The sequence below is a fragment of the Phallusia mammillata genome, chromosome 3 (genome assembly GCF_965637545.1).
Source record: "Phallusia mammillata chromosome 3, kaPhaMamm4.hap1.1, whole genome shotgun sequence".
In the NCBI taxonomy this organism is placed as follows: Eukaryota; Metazoa; Chordata; class Ascidiacea; order Phlebobranchia; family Ascidiidae; genus Phallusia; species Phallusia mammillata.
In genome coordinates, this window is record NC_137254.1 from 24,942,892 (window position 1) to 24,960,827 (window position 17,936).

Consider the following 17,936-nt stretch of genomic DNA (forward strand, 5'->3'; position numbering starts at 1 on the left):
CCATGTGTCGTTTTTCCCGTCGTAAACTCTACGCTTTATGTTTTAATCGAGCTTTTCATTGTACATTTAACTGTATTACCTGGCCCAGTTGTTGTTTTGTTCATATTCATTGTTGTTTCAAACTTTCCAGTCGTTTGTTTTGTTGTATGTTTCCCTCCTACGCGAAATACTAGTCCTTTATTAAGTTTTTTTTTTTCTTGGATTAAAGTTACCTGTTGGCGTGAAAAATTGTTTTGTTGTTTCAAAACGTTGCGTTGTCTGTTTTGTAGTTTGTCTCGCGGAAATATCTGAGTGTTAATCATAAATCATCAGGAGTTAATTTGTGATTTTTGTTCAGTTAACCTTTCTATACCTGATGTAGAGATCTGTGTCGCAGAATATGATGATTTATGAAAATTGTCAGTAGTTTGTTGGGTTGTTTGTGCCGTGGTTACCCCTACGTGAAAATTTGTTATACTTTGGTAAATTGGGTCAAAAAATATTTAGATTATTATTTACCTTTAATGAAAGTTGTGGGAGTTGTGTAAGAATCTGTCGGTGTTTTAACCACTTTAGTTTTGAACTGGGTTGTTTGTGTTGCAGTAAAACCTAAACATATGTTTTTAACAATGTGTAATATTTGTATGCCAAAAGCATACATTATCCAAAGTAAAGGAATTTCGAATAGTTTTAGCAGTATTCTGTGTTTTAAAAGTCATTTTTATTAAGCCCGTTTTTTTAAATTTGGTGCTAATATCTGGTAAGAGTGTGGTCCCCTTGTGTTGGAGTGTTGTTTACAATTCCTTCGGCACTTCGGTGGCATGCATAGACATGATTTTAGTGTTTTATGGACTTGTTGATTTATTTAGCTGACTCAAGTAATATTCTGTACAAAATAGGGTTTTACGGGAGTATTTGTTGATAATCGAACGGTAATTTCCTTATAATTACCTTCAGTAACAGGTCGTTGACAAACGTAGGAACGTTTGTGCCCACACTTTCTGGCATGCCAGTTAACATCCCTGTCAACAATAACGCAAACACTATGGTTGAGTAGATGTGATAGTAGTTGGACTTGGATGTATGGTGGTTCATTTACATTTAACTCTGTACCATCAATCCAAAAATAGGTTGTTCGGTTTCCGCGGAGTCCAATCCAAACATTTTTTAAGGTGCCAGATAACCCTGTATTGCATTGTAGAAAAAAATGCTTGAAGTTGAATAAAAGTTCTTCATCACATGTTTTTGCACAGAATACAACACTTTTCGATGTTACAGCCGTGAAGGAAGCGAACCCACCTTCTTGTTTTCCGATTAATGTCACCACTGCAAGAATAAATCTTATTGCTTCATCTGTCTTGACTATCACAAGTGATCCACCTTCTGCTTGGCAAGCATCATTCGATGCCGTGAAGTTACGACGTATTGTACCAAGGTAGAACTCTGTGTTGCCTACTCTCACCCACTCTGGTGTTGCAGAGACAGGTTGGTTACGTTTCGCCAAAAAGATAGACCACATAGGAATTCATGACGTGAGAAACAAAATTTATGTTTGTTTTTTTCTTTTTTTCTGTCCTATTTGATTTGAGAATACCAGGCTGATGACTCTTACACAACATAGTTTGCTTCTATGTTCAGCAAGTATTTTTTGCTGTTCAAATGCGTGTAGCGTCAGATACCGGGCCTGTATTTAGTGAGGATGTTTAGCGGAAGGTAGTGTAAGTTTAGGAATGACTTTGTTATTTTAATTTGTGGTTGTCGGAGTTGCGTCGGTTTTATATGCTGTGATGGTACATGGCAGTATAGGCGTTTCGTTGCACATTTAAATAATGTTTACGACACCTAATTCTTGTTCTACCTAAAACCTACCGTCTGGTGTTACAATGATGTTTTGTCCAAAACCAGTGGTAAACCGTTGGGTAGTATCTGAAAAAGGCGGTCTTAATCAAAGTAAAAAATTGATGAAGGTACAACGGTTTATCGGTCACTACATAGTTTATAATTTTACTATCAAACATCACAGTTTGGTAACCTGTGGCTTGTGTTGTGGATTGTAATGCTGTTTCAGCTGCAATGGTGATTTTAGTCGTCTTTTCTGATGTACCTGCAGTGGTAGCTGCGTTTGCCTCTTCTGTTGTGGCTGCATTGAAATCTTTGGTTGTCTTCTCTTTTGTTGTTGCAGTGCTAACGTCAGTTATCTCTTCGGTTGTAGTTGAGCCTATTGCTTCACTTGTAATATGTGTAGTCGCTGCAGACGTGGCTTCGGTTGTTTCTTCGGTTGTCGCTGCAGTGGTGGCTTCGGTTGACTCTTGTGTTTTGGTTGCAATGGTAGCTTCGGTTGTGACTGCAATGGTAGCTTCGGTTGACTCTTCGGTTGTAGCTTCATTAGTGACTTCGGTTGTCTCTTCGGTTGTGACTGCAATGGTAGCTTCGGTTGACTCTTCGGTTGTAGCTTCATTAGTGACTTCGGTTGTATCTTCGGTTGTGACTGCAGTGGTAGCTTTGGTTGTAAATTCTGCCATAGCTTCAGTCGTGACTTCGGTTGTGACTGCAATGGTAGCTTCGGTTGACTCTTCGGTTGTAGCTTCATTAGTGACTTCGGTTGTCTCTTCGGTTGTGACTGCAATGGTAGCTTCGGTTGACTCTTCGGTTGTAGCTTCATTAGTGACTTCGGTTGTATCTTCGGTTGTGACTGCAGTGGTAGCTTTGGTTGTAATATCTGCCTTAGCCTCAGTCGTGACTTCGGTTGTCTCTTTAGGTGTAGTTGAGCCGATGGTTGTCATTTGTGTTGTCGCTGCAGTGATGGCATCGGTTGTAATTTTTGTTGTGGCCGTAGTGATAGCTTGGAATGGAATCGTTTCCGTATGTTCAGTTGTAAATGCCGTTGAAGGCGTTGTTGCATATTCCCGTACAAGTTTATCTAAATGCAATAGTTGAGTTTTTTTTAAGTTTACCACTTAAACAAGTTTTTTTTAACAATATTCATTTTATCGAAAGTTTAACGTTAAATTAGCAGGGAATAAATTATTTACCAAATAGCGCAGTCCAATTGATCTCAAGAAAGTTCCCATTCTGCTGAAGTGTGTCTCTTTTTCTTTTTGCCACTATTTGCGATATTAGTACAATAAAATGGTCGTTAAAGATATTTTGAACCGCGACAGTAACATCCAACGTACTGACGGACAGTCTTATTTTGCTCGGAGGGTCGCGAAACCAACGCTTAAAATGTATTGTTACCACACTATTAGAAGCGTAGTGAGTTATTATTGTTGTTCCATTAATTCGACCTGCAAAAACATACAACGCAGTGTTATTTGGCGGGGTTTTAAAAAGTAAGGGCAGATGTGTTGTTTTTGTGCTTTTTTTCTGCTGATGACTTGCAAACTATTGTCAAACATATTTCTTTTAGCGTTTTTTTGTTGATTTAAAAGGTTAACAACGTAATTACCGTAATAAGCTTTCCAGTGGACTATTGGGCCTGCACTGTGCCAATGCCTGCCTGGAATATCGGTTCTGAAAACTGAAACGTTGAATCCGCAGTAATCGATCTCAACAAAATCATACGAGAAAATCAAATATTGAGGCATGTCAGTCGTGTCAAACTGTATTTCTATTTCCTTCGGTAGCACGTCGTAACACTCGTCAAATTCTTGTGTAGCATATTGGATCGCGGATAAAAGCTTTGGCTTTATATCAAACCTGCCAAACTGAGACTCTGCGAATGCAAAAACCGCGTTTAATGTCGCTATAATGTTACAAAAAAATCATTTTAATACAAACAAAATATTTGACCAAATGAGGTTAGTAAAATGTTTTTGTGTCGATCTTTCATTTAAAAATAAGCGTTGAAAGAATGCCCAACCGCTTGTACATTTAGTGTTGATGATGCAATGATTCTGTACAATACAAGGATTTTGGAGCACAGGGGAACAAAGTTAACGAACCATAGTGTTTCGCACAGCTTCTTGCCTGGAAAATATTACCTTACATTTTCAGTCGCGCAGTGACGAGCCTAATGGTCAGGGGTGGGGAAGCCGTATGCGGCCCGCTTGCCTTTTTAATGTGGCCCGCGTCACAATTTTGGTACAGCATAAAACAAAGCATCGAAAAACAACAATAAAATGTTTATGTACAATTTACTTGAAAAGAATTCGACATTTCCACATTTGTCGCCAAACTTATTAAAATTGCCACACATTCAACCACTTGCTGTGTTTGTGACGTAACAGTCACTCGATTGTCTCTCCTTGCAGTAACAAATCATTTGCCATGTGGTGTTAGTTTTAAATTGATTTTAGAGGTATTAGCGTGGATCCTTATATTGTTACATAAAATATATTCGGTATAACGGAGCTAGGGTGTTCCAGAAAGAATGGACAGATTTTAGTCGAATTAAGTGATAAACCTGTATGCCTTGTTTGTTGCAAACAAGTAACAGCAAAGAAAAAAAATTTGGAGCGATGAAATATAAAATCACTTGTGTGCTTAGGGTATTACATGGAATTTGAAAATAAAAAAATATTTGGCCGGCCCGAAAATGTTGTGCAATTCATGCGGCCCGCAGTACTAAGTAGGTTCCCCACCCCTGCTATAGGTAAACAACAAATGTATGTGCATTGTGTATCCTTACGTTTCGGGACTAGTCGAGAATACTTGGTTGTGGCTACTTGAGTAGTTGCTGTTGTCACGGCGGAAGTGATTCTTGTAGTTGCTGTTTGTTCTTCTTGAATATAAAGGTCTGTATGTACCAGAATATTTTATTGTATACATGTAGTTTACGTGCTTTAACTTTTTAACAACGTGTCGGAAATAATTACTAAAAGGATGGGCTGCAACGAAGATATTGATGTATGTAATTAAAAATTAGTACCGCTTTATGATTTAATGCCTTTTAACAAATGGTCTAAAATGTAAACTAGTTGCTACATTGCACTTCACCTAGCTCTCATCTCGCGTTTGAATGCACAATTTACCCCACTTAGCTAATATAACTTATGCGCCTTAACTGTTTGGTATGTCACCACGTTTTTACACAAGTACCCAATCTTACCGTATAAGGCAACCCAGTCGAAAGAGGCTACACGGATTGGAAGAATTTCTCTTTTTCTTTTTCCCACTGGGACTTGGACTGTAAATCGGTCATTGAAGATTTCGTAAACCTCAATGACGGACCCCAAAGTTAATGTTATGTAGACTTTGTTTGGTGGATTCGTGTACGTTTTTGGAAAATACACAGTTCCCACACTTCCATTAGGAATAGGCAAAGTAACACTTCCAGAAACTTTACCTTTAAAAAATATGTTTTGGTCTTAGCTTGTTTAGGAATGTTGAATTCAGTTGATAAGCACACATAGATATAGATAGGAAAAACATATTTTTTGGTTTGTTTGTTTATTGCTGTTCACGGTGGTAGACCCAAATGCGTAAAGCTCAAAACGACTTGACCATTGGTCTCCTTATCTTCTTGCAAGTCTGTTGGATCTATTTTACTTTAGCAACCCAAATACAATGTATTTACGTAATTGTTTTGTTTTGTACTATTCGCAGACATGAACTTGAATAGTAAAGTTTATAGAGCTCTTCTGGCAAGTGTTTTTATTTCGACGTCCTATACAGGTCGCCTTCATCCGGGTAAATAATACTGAATGCGCGTAGTACAGTGCACGATAAACAAAGGAAAAAAGAACGCAAACACGTCGAAAATAGGCGTCGAAACGTCGGAATAAAAATACTTGCCAGAAGTCCCGACAAACTTGATACCATGCCTGACAGCAATAGCTTATATAAAATAGCGATAAATTACCTCGAAATGCACTTACCGAAATAAGCTCTCCATACAATTGTCGGTCCAAATTCTTGCCATATACCGTCCCTAACATCTGTCCTGAAAACTGAAACATTCACACCGCAGTTGTCGACATCCAGCACATTATAAGAGAACGTGTATGTGTCTGGCATGCCGCTTGTGTCAAGCTCAATTTCAATTTCCTTTGGCTTTACATCATAACTCTCGTCAAACTTTAGCGTAACATACTGGATGGCAGCTGGGGGATTTGGAAATACCTTGACTTCGCCTCTTTGGGGTTCTAAAAAACGTTACATTTACATGAAAGCGTGTTTTGTTGGGTAAAACATAAAAGTGGTCAGTGACACATCATACGAGTGTAGAATGTCTATGACTCACATCAATTGCGTTGTTTTGGGTCGGGACGTTTTGAAGTATATAACGCCTTAACCCAAAATCCTTTATAACCCAAATGGCCAAAATAATATTTTAAGCACTTTTATACACCAATAGTCAGTTGTTGTCTTTTTAAGTATTTCGTAGTTTTTAGTGAAATTTTGTACCTTTTGGGTAATTTTTCGGACTTGCAGTTGTGGTAGGAGCCCAAGTGGTCGTTTCTACATGTAATTATATAGAAAATCATAGCCATTATGTTTGTATTGCAAGTTTCGAAAAGCAAACACAGTCTATCTGTCCAGGCTAGGGTAATATTGAAAAAACTGTCCCCTACCGTTTGTTGGTGTGCTTGCGGTGAAATATGGGTATAAGTCGTCTTGAATAGGTGAACAACCTGCAAGAGATATTGTTATTTTTGTTTATGTTGTTCCAGCCAACTTATTTCCTGCTACATGCAACATTCAGTTGTGCTTGTTAGCATTATTACGGTTACTGGACAGTCGATGGATGCCAATTTTTGAGTTGTGAGAATTGCTGTAAATTACGATAGGTGTCTGCAAACTTACAAAAACTTTGACTTCAGTTCTTGGTTGGAAAATACTGTTTTTACACATTTGACGTAAAGGTGTGAAAATCATAAACGTATATACAGTCAGTTACCAAAGTCTACTTTCCACTCCAAACTCAATGTTGTGTTTTGCCATCCTGCAAAACCGGTTGTCTGTGTATCGATTTTTTCAACGGCTGCTTCAAATCCGCATTCTTCATAGAAAATCACATGCGCTGCAAACTCCGATTCATAATTTTGCACATTTAAGGTTGTGCGAAGTGGGCGGTTTGCAAAACACTCTCCATAGAATATGTAGACACTTTTAACTCCACTTGTACTTCCGTCGAAGTCACTGACATTCATGATTCCCGAAATTGGTCCTACCACGTGAAATATATGTAGACAGTTGCGTGAGTCGAGGTGCTTAGTTTTTAGGTCGTAAATTCAATATTATGGTGCTAAACATAGTATTACAGCAATGGTGTGGCGATTTTTATAAAATATTTGTGGTTTGTTTAGTATTTCTCAGTATTTAACATATATGTACCTTTCCCATTCTTGTCACGAAACGTGCAGTTTTCTTGTGGGTCACCTGTAACAAAGTCACGATTACTATCACGAACTGCTGTGTTCCCAACCCCGGGTCATATGCATGCCCAAAATTTGGCCCTATACCCGAAAGTAAAAGCTCAAAGCCCGGCCTTTTAAACACAACAAACTCCGAATAAGGTTTTAAAGTTGGTGTTATTGCGGCACAAAAGATACTGAATGTGAAGTCAGGCACAAATTAATCTCGTTGTTTTTAAACTTCCTAAACCCTACCCGAAAAAACGGGCTCTGCCCTAACCCAATCACATTTCTTACCTTGACACACCACCCACGCCAGGTAGAGTTTTTCGACGTCATATGATTCATTACGTAACCAAACCACTGACGCTGTAAACCCACAGAGACTAATACTGAGTATTTCCACGTCAATGCAATCAACTTGGTCTCCAGACGGGTTTTGCAGCTTGTACGAAATGTTATTGGGTCTTTGGTTAAAACACTTCTTGAAGGACACATGCTCTATGTTTGGTTTGGAATTATTGTATCGTAGTTTGGAAATACGATGGGTGTTGTTGATACATTCTGTGAGAAGAAGTATGAGTTGATGTATGTCAGCAAATGTGAATGTAGATTGCCTTGGTAATATTTCCATGTTTTAGAAATTTAATCTTTAGACTTTAGATTTGATTAAACGTTTTTCAGAAGACGAAATTGATTTAAATAACCAAAGCGTATTTCAAACGAACGGACATAGTTATCCCAATTAAGGTGACCAAATCGTTAAACGTTCTAAAAAGATTTAACTATGCTCAAACAGTCATTTTGATGCATGTTTTTGTTAAAAAGACAATTTTGTGCACTAGGTTTAGCAATATTCCTTGGTCATAATTTGTATGCTTTTCTTACCGCTCACGTTCACATTCGGGTAAAGGTTCCCGGGAAGTTCTTTGTCGTAGTCACAAGAACAATTTTGTGTGGCACCTAAAATACATGTTTTACAATTTTCTATTCATAAGCATAATTTTTAGGTACCGTTTTACCGTTTTTTTTACACATTTTAAAAAATAGTAATTGCTTGCAGCATGTTAGTTAAACCACACTTTGTACTTAATGTGCTTTAAATAAGACGACTGTTTTTTCATTAGTTTCATTTTTATCAATCTTCATCTCTCCTAATTGTAATGTAAAGTGTGTTTGTATATTTAAACGTTCTTAAAGGCCACATAAGGCTGTAAAGAGCAGGGGTGTCAAACTCGAACACTCAACAACAATTGCAGTATTTTGTCAGATTTTTATCTAATTACAATGAATTTGTCTTACTTTTCAAAGCTATTACTTAAAAAAGTGAAAGCTATTGTTTAAACAGACATTTACAGAAATTTAATTATAAATAATAATTCATATGTTATGAATAGAAACGATAGTAATCAAACCGTTCCTCAAACCAGATAGCCACATGCGGCCGCAGAAACGAGTTTGTGGGCCTATTGTGTGCAAACAATGCGAAAAACAGTCACCAAAAGCGTCACAATTTAGATTATGAGGTAATAAACAGTTAAAACTGATCTTCATACTGTGCAGCTCAATCTCTGCATCAAGTTGGAAATCTGGGATTTGGGGGCGTCAGTAGATGGTATATACATGATATAAACCTTATTCTTTACATCTGTAATTTTGAAACAAAAACCAGCAGGTAATTTGCGCCTGTTGGTGAAATAAGGATCTGCAATGTGGCCGTCATAGCGAAAAAGTTGTTTATGTGTATAAAACTTGATTAAAAATCACATGCGACCCTCGGCATAATTTTTAAACTGCAATGTGGCCCTCTAACCCAACGAGTTTGACACCCCTGGTATAGAGGGTGCTAGGACATACCGTGTTTTATCCGCCACTTTATAACTGTTCCTGTATCCTCCCATCCAGTATAATCCCCTGTGGCATTCTGGTCAGACCTTTGCACGCTTGCAATAAAGCCACAACGCCCGTATGTAACAACGGAAGCATTAAAGCCAATATCGTTGTATTCATTGTCCAATGCCAGACACACGTTACATGGCAGATTGTTGAAGCACTTTTCGAAATTGATGTAGATCAGTTTGGGAGTATTCGGGTGTCCTTCAAACTTGCCCACGTCAACTGAACCATTCGTTGCTGGCAAATCTAAATATTTTGCATTTTGTTGTGCTGAAGCAAAATTTGCTAACAGACAGGAAACTATATAATACTGCTCATGCCCTTAACGAAACTCCAAACCCAGAAACATATCATGCTTGGTTGGTGGCGTGGTACCCTTTTTTCATACAGTAAGTTTAACGATAAAAATAACGGCCCAAAAAGACCTAAACAGCGACTTGCTTTATTGTTCACACCCATCGGCAAATGCTCATGCTATCATCAGTGACACCATTCTTTGATCAAATGGAACGAAATTCGCAGGCGGAAACAGGGAATTGTAGCCTATGTGACTCAACAGCACTTAAAACCTAAATAGTTCCTTCCTGACAATCTGAAAAACACAGCGCACTAAAATGTCGCGACGTTTTTTCCTACCGTTGTTCCATCGTATTTAGTCGCTTATGGTTTACTTTGTTGATTTACGCTACAAGGCCATGTCAACTGTTATAATTAAGTATTGTTACGACAATACTTAAAAATATATTTAAGTTGCCGCCTTTCGTTATTGTCAAGCCAAACGCTTTAGTAAATGGATGTCTTAAATCAACTCAATTTAAGTTTATTATGTATTTCCGCATTTGCTCTAGTATGGAGTAAATATCTCCATAAAATGGATGTCTTAAATCCACTCAATTTAAGTTTATTTTGTATTTCCGCATTGCTCTAGTATGGAGTAAATATCTCCATAAGACGAACAATTACCGCAATTTTTGTCACACAAACTTACCATGTTCAATGCGTTCGCAAATGAAGAATCTGTTAGCAGAACAATCATCAACGAACCAGCCTTCGTTCTTTTCCGTTGCTACACAGCCATGTGATATACTGGGCTCGCCTCTACCAAATCTTATCTCCTCAGCTTTTAGTTCGCTTCCGTCGCTCCAAGTGTACTGATTTTCTTGAATGTTGTAAGATATTCCAATCCAAAATCTTTTGTCTGTCGCAAAACGTGAGGATATTTGCCGCATCCCTTAGTGGCTCACACAACACTTTTTTATAAACTTAACAGTAATCTAAAGTCTCAAACTCAAACTTCTGCTAATATTTTAAAAAAATGTATGATTTGTTCTACACTGTTGGCATTGTATTCTTATGAATCACAGGAAGATTTGGTATTTAAATCACAATGGAATTTTTTATGGCATGTTTTATTGTTCAACTTACCGTAAATTGCACATTTTAGCGAATTTAAATTACTAATACCGATTACCTTGAGGCATGTTTTCATTCAAGAAGTCATTTTTTTCTTCTGTTTTAGAGTGAACAAGATTGCCGTTGTATTTTTGACAATAATCTAGAGCTTTGTTGTAGTCATATTTGAAAGTGGAAAACCAGATAAGCCCATTTTCAAATTCCAAAATTTCTGCAACAAAATTACAGTTACATTACTAAAGGATATATGTTTGTACATATGTTGTTTACTATCATACAATAATTCGCTGTCCTTATATTTTTGGTGCATTTTTCAATCAGAAAAGTTATGTTATGTACCATATTTTGCCAATTGTTAATTAGCTAATATCTATGCATGACTTGTATTATCTAAGATAAAAAAAATGTTGAATTTTTAATTCACAGTTTCCATCAGTATTCTTAAAGGTTAAAAGTAAAATTCACCGTGAGAATAGACTATTACAGGCATAATTTCAAGTAAAAATCTGCCTTCAAAAGTTTAACATCTAGATATACCTGCATCGGCCGCCGTATAAAACAGCAAACACAGAAGACTCTTCCACATTACTTGATCCATGAGCACAATTCACAAACTACACAAATGTTTATATCTATAACACGAATTATTGCGCACTTGTAAAACTATAACTTTTTGGCCACAGTTTTATCGTTAGTGCGACGTAGGTGCTTAGTAGTTCGATTCGTAATGAAAAGTTAACCTAATTGCTGTGAAAAATACCTGCCTATTGAAACAAAGAATGCGAGCGCTGCAGTGTACGTTTTTATTGTTCTCTTCTTTGCAAAGAAATAGACAACAAAAATAGGTTGCGCATATTTTGACATTCGTAACCCGATTGTGTGAAAGCAACATTTATGATTGACGCATTTTTTGCGCTGCGAAGCTGGACGGAAATGAATCAGATTGCCTCGTGACTCTCTCTATTACGTGCGTTGTATTGTTATGGGGAATGTCATTCTATTTCGACTTGCTTTCTGTTTTCGCTGGTAAAAGTTCAATTAGAGGATAAAACCATTTATTTGTTTGAACCCGTTGATCCTTCTTTGTAAAATAGTACACGGTTTTACCATTTTTAACATAGCCGTTAAACTTTGTATGAATCGTAATTAATGCAAAAAAATTAAGGTTAGACAATTTGTACACAACTTGATAACGAGTTTGAGTTTGTACTATATAGGCTTAATTTGTACTCATATAATGCTACGTAGACATATCCCAAAATCTAATCGAAAAAAACGTGTTTCTGCTCCAGTAAAACAAACTTGTTTCAAATGTAAACCCTGTGTAGATTATTGATCAAACATTTTTTTCGTGTTGTAGTACTCTTGCACTGGTAGTGGTAATTTATTGTCGCCAATTGCAACTATAGCTGTTTATCAGAAAAGCGGCGGCCTTTAATTTGTTATTGATTTAGGCGTAATTTATGTGCCAATTTTGTGGATTGTTTAAGGTTCTTTGTGTCTGATTTATAGCAACGCAAAATCATATCTTTATTCTCTAATGAAAAAGAACTTTTACTTTAAGATCTATACAAGGTGTTTTAAAAGTATTTAATGTCAAGTACATAGGCCTGGTTTAGCTTTTTTTCGTTAAGTTTGTAACTACGACAAAAAGACTCACTGGTCTTAATCTGTGTAAACGCAGTCTACATAATATCAAGCAAACAAAAAATCGAAATCATTTGCCACAAACGGCCCTTCTTTGTGTCTTTTTTAATGTTTGCATTAAAAAATACGTCTCTCACGCCATATAACTTACCAGTAAAGTACACATGCATTTTATTTCTTAAAATAAGTAACAAAGTCAATAGCCTGTATATTTGTTAAAAATTCGTATTCATTTTCACACATTTTCTGCGTGCTTTTGCAGTGATTTAATGTATCAGTTAAATCGGGTTTGAAATAATTTGTAGACGTTGGAGAACGGTGCATCAAAGCGATCATCTTAAACATATACAAGCGTTATTATGGGGACTAGATTTTTAAAAACCATCAGACTTCCAAACGCAAAATCATCTGCAGCTTGTGGCAAGAGCAGGAATGCTGCAAGCATCAGTTACGTCACATCGAGTCGATTTGACGGTTGCGTAAGGGCCGAGTGACATTTCGACTACTAGCGTTCTGATTGGTCGAACAAAAAAGAAAAAAGGCAAAGCACCTTGGTCTTGTGAGCTTGAAGTGTCATTCTTTTCTTGCGGCGCGCGTTGAAGGTTGTAGTTGCGAAGTACTGAGCGAGGTCAAAAAGGAAGATTACTTGCCAGCGCAGAATATATGCAGGTAATCATTTTAATATAACTGGACGCTTTTGTGCCGTTACAGACTGAAAACGCTAGTTTACTTATGTGTCAATATAGGAACACAATTTTGAATTAGTCATGTACAGCAAGTTTAATTTATGTACTGCGCAATTCTACACGGCGTGTTTTGTCACAGAACCACGTGCGTCTTTTGACCAAGAACGGAACGGATTGATTTATGACTATACGTAAGTGACTTTTTAAATGAGAATTAATTTGTTTGAAGTACCAATTAGGTTAAATAAGTTACAATAAGTCATGAAATGTTGGTTACTATATAATGACGGCGGAACGGGTACTTATTTTGTGTTTGCATGCTAACACATTACAATAGCTAATACGTACGGGATATGCCTACATAACTTAACTTATTGCCCTTTCCTTTGCAGAAAAATACGCATTTTTGACATCACAATTCGATGAAAGCTTGCAAGATTTAAGTTAAGTGACCTTGTTGTTTTATATTGCACAATACCATTTTAGGGTTTACTTATCATTAGGCTACTCACTAATTACAAATGTAATGTCCGCAGACATTTGTCTTGGCAATTTTGAATTAATACGTTATTGTCTACACGAACATCGGTAGTTTGTGTTGCAATATATATTTGTAACCTTGCCCCACATTACATGTCTCTTATTTTTATGGAGATATTAGAAACTCTTAACTTAGATAAATTGATATAATGGGATGTGTTTTTTAGTGAGAATTAAGAAGAGTTAATTAAGGTTGTCAACCAACTGTGTTGTATTGTACTGTTTTGGCCGCAGTTTTTCTACCTTAATTAACTCTTCTTAATTCTCACTGACGGTCCTTTTATGTTGCATGTCACTTGTGTTTCGGTGGCATATCGGCAGAAGTGTCCACATAAATAGACTCCACTAAGCTCAAATGAGTGGAGTTAGGCAAAGTTAAATCTGAGCGTTACTAATGCAGCAGAACTATTGTTTAGGCCTACTTTTCTGAATAACAAGCTTAAAAACTAAACAAATGACATTTGTTTCATGTGTTCTTTCAGATGGATCTCCAACGTTTACGAAATCCAAACATGAAGACACTACTATTTTGTGTGATGATGACCAATCGGGTTTTCTTTACTCGTGCTGTGCTCCGTGCTCCTAATTTGGTTGTTGCAATTAGAAAAGTGCAGTGTTCTCCTGATTTAAACCACACTCTTTAGGGCTGTTTGTCGCTTGTGCTTGTTTCAAAATAAATTAATAATATGTTGTTACTGTAACCTAATGACCAACATCCTACCGTGCCCGGAATGTTCACCTGAATGTTGTGAATTTAGCCTACATGTTTTTCTGCTTGTTTATTTCGTTTCAATATCTTTTATACGAGTCAGTTCTGTGAAATGGCCAAATGAGAACTGCCTATAGATGCTATTTAACAGTAAACCTATGTTGCATACCTTTAGTTATTATTTATTGAAAACATTTTTATATTACTATTTGTATAACCTACCGTTAACTTCAAGCTATCTTCGCAACATCTGGGATGGGAGCAGTTACACCTTGCAGGTAGCCTAATAGATAATCATCACTATTGATAAGTCGAATGCATTAATAAGTCACTATATAGAATTATGAAATTAATCACTTACTCAATACAAACTAATGATTTTCGGCTTCTCTATGTGTAACTGTGCTAACTCAGTTAATTGTTTTAATGCTGAGGTAAACCTGTGTTTACACCTGTTGCTCTTGACAAACTGCTATTGTTTAAATGTTTGATTTGTTTTAGCAATGACATGTTGAACTCGCAATATTGATCGTCGCACTACACCACGGTCGGCATCGATGTCCACAAATAATAAAATACTTCACAAAGTGAGTGTGGTTTAAAGTTGACAGTAAAGTGCGGCAGAGCCCTTTTTGGACCTCCGTTCCGTATCTATTTTGACAAGTAGATATCTAATAATGAAGCATATTTAGGCTATACAATAATATGAATAACTTCGAAATCTAATTTAATAACAGCAATGTGAGAAAGCTAATATAGATTAATTAAAAATGTTGTTGGCTAAAAGTTTTAAACAACGATAAAGTGAACTTCATATTTCATGCAGACATTGATATGAAACAATTATTGTTTTCCAGAGGGTTACCCAACATTCAACCAATCCTTGACTTCATAAGTGGTTCGCACTGTTATTAGGCTCTTTGCCCTCGGGGTCAAGCCAGAGGAGGTTGTGACCTGCCTAAAGCGCAAATTCCAAGTCAAATTTTACTGATTAGGTAAAGCGGTTACTTGAGTGGTTGATTTTTATCCGCCCTTGTGACGTTACATTATGGGGCATTTTGATTGGTTTAGAAAAAAAGAAAAAAGGGAACGCTTCATCCGTTGACCTATCCGCCCTTTCATTCCGCTTTAGCAGCCGTGGTGAAGGCTGTGCTGTTGCGCAAGTCACAGAATTTGCTTGAAAAAGGGTTTACAGCAAGTTTATTCAAGTGAGTGTATACATATCAGTTTTGACCTAAATTTAAACTTAAGTTTAGATTATTGAGCTCGAATCTTACTTAGGAAAACCAGGCAATTGAGTGGGCATATGAGTTGTAACTATTTTGTTATTTTTCAGGAATCGCTAAACCGTTTTAAGCTTTGAAGACCTGCCAGTTTGCGAAAGGTTCCTGGAATACAAGTTAATAAGGTAACTTTGTTTTGATAAGTTTATATTTTATTTTTTTATTTTACTTTCGGTATTTTGTCACAGGGCCTGATATGGACTCGGTTTAATTCTTCAATGGAAACCTGAACAATCACAAGTAAGTAAATGTTACACGTTTTAATTTAGTAACTTACTTTTGTTAATTAACCCGATAATGTTGTTTTGCACAATTATAATAGAATTTTAAATTGAGTTGTGAAATTAATTTAGCTTGTAAGATAGAAATGTTTCCCTAATCCCTATGTTGTTTATGCTTTAATAGTTCACTAACGCTTTTTTAAGATATTTTTTATCAGGTTGCTGTAAATTATTGCTTGACAAATACTATGCTTCTGCAGGTCGTTTATTGTTCTGAATGGAGGTATAACTGTCCTGAAATTAGTTGTCAAGTTTAGACGTATTGGAAAAAATGCGAAATGTAAGTGAACAAATTATATTTACTGAAGATAGGTTCGATAAAATTTGTTAAGAAGACCATAACATCGTTTAAGTGTTGAATGTGCTTGTAGTGCCTAAATTGTATTCAGTTTGTTGTAATATCAGCATAACACAAACTTGGAGCAATAATGTCTTCGGAAAAGTAAACGTTTCAAATTTTTACCATAGCATTTATTTAATTTTGCAGAAACAATTCATGAATTCCAAATTCGGATGCACGTCAGTTTGAAGTAGGTTACTTGATTTTCAGTCATGCCTTTATCACAATTTATGTTTATTAGTATAAGTTACTGATTGTAAGTTACTGTGTAATAGGTTGTACAAACGTCATAAAAATCCTTCCACTACCTTGTTAAACAATTATTTTGTTTTAACAGACATATAACTCTAGTTGTATATTTACTTTTATAGCGACTTTTTTACCTACAGAGCCATCGGATACAAGGGACATTACATCTTGCAGTACCACATATTACCCAAGTTTTATAAAAGATAAGTTCATGTTATAGATATTTTTAATGTAGTCATGATAAAGTGTTGTAAGTTAAAACAAGGACCACAGTAACAAAGGACCACAGCGCAACACCGCGGCGCGTAAACAGGACCACAGCTGGTGCATTACCAGCATCACTTCGCAGACAACTGGATCCACGGAAACAGAGGACCACAGCGCAGCACCGGCGCGAGCACAAGTGCCACGGCGCATTTGATAACTTTGTGTATTATTTTGCTGAATATTATTCCTTTAGCCGCAAATAATTAATTTTACTTGTTTTATTGTACAGGAACATCGTGTACGACAACCTGGTGCAGAAGAAACATGCGGTAAGGCATCGTCCCAAGAATTTACAAAGATAAGTTATTGTTGTACATATTTAACTTGCTTTAGTCGTTATAAAGTGTGTAAGTTAAAACAAGGACCACTGTAACAGAGGACCACAGCGCATCACCGCGGCGCGTAAACAGGACCACAGCTGGTACATTACCAGCACCACTTCGCAGACAACTGGAACCACCGCAACAAAGGACCACAGCGCAGCACCGGCGCGAGCACAAGAGTCACAGCGCGTGTTATAATTTTGAAAATTGTTATGTTGAATACTAAACTTTTCGCCGTATAGAACTGATATTATATACTTTATTTTTCAGAAACATCTTCTACGACGACCTCGAGCGGAAGAAAACGGAGGTTTCTGAGATGAAGACGTTCTTATTGTCGTTGCGAATTTATTCGATATTTTGTTGTGCTTTACGATTATCGCTTTTACAAAAAAAAACAAAAACACAACACTTTCGGGAACACGAAGAACGACAACTGATCAACGACCACTTTGGACCACTCACACAAGGATCACTTTGGACCACCCACACAAGGATCACTTTGGACCACCCACACAAGGATCACTTTGGACCACCCTCACAAGGAACACATGGACCGCTCACACAAACACCACACTCCACACACATACCACGAATACAGTTGGACCATATTACACAAGGACATCAATGGACCACATTACAAAAAGGAGCACATTACACAAACACCGCTGTATATGGACACAACATACACGTGGTGTTTTGTTGATCGCTATTTTTTAAATAAATTTATTTTTTACATTTATTGCTGTTTGTTAAGAATTGTATTTCTACAATACAGAAATTATATAGCACTGTAAAATACCTGTAATTGCGGAAAAGACGTTTTATACATAGATTTGCTGTGGTTTCTGTTGATCGCTATTTTTTCAAATAAATTTGTTTTTTACATTTATTGGTGTTTGTTAGAAATGATTTTACCTAAATACACGGTTTCGGGAAAAATAGAAATCGTAGCATTTGCAAAAATAACGTTTGGTCCAGATAAAAGTCAGTCAAGCAGTATCCTGCTGTTTGTGAGTCTAAAA

At 36.7% G+C, this 17,936-nt stretch overlaps 1 long non-coding RNA gene across 4 annotated transcripts; it reads left to right on the forward strand.

Annotated features, from left to right (window-relative positions):
* The first annotated feature begins 12,794 nt into the window (after positions 1 to 12,794).
* LOC145219250 (uncharacterized) lies at positions 12,795 to 17,803 on the forward strand. 4 transcript variants are annotated; one of them, XR_013857908.1, is made up of 13 exons: positions 12,795 to 12,902; positions 13,059 to 13,110; positions 13,312 to 13,362; positions 13,942 to 14,446; positions 14,670 to 14,755; positions 15,026 to 15,163; positions 15,240 to 15,376; positions 15,505 to 15,576; positions 15,640 to 15,691; positions 15,933 to 16,012; positions 16,220 to 16,262; positions 16,462 to 16,857; positions 17,182 to 17,803. It is a non-coding gene; the product is annotated as an uncharacterized LOC145219250 (long non-coding RNA). The 4 variants fall into 4 exon arrangements; XR_013857905.1 differs by having other exon boundaries at positions 12,798 to 12,902; positions 13,942 to 14,755; XR_013857907.1 differs by lacking the exon at positions 15,933 to 16,012 and having other exon boundaries at positions 13,942 to 14,755.
* The last annotated feature ends 133 nt before the right edge of the window (positions 17,804 to 17,936 follow it).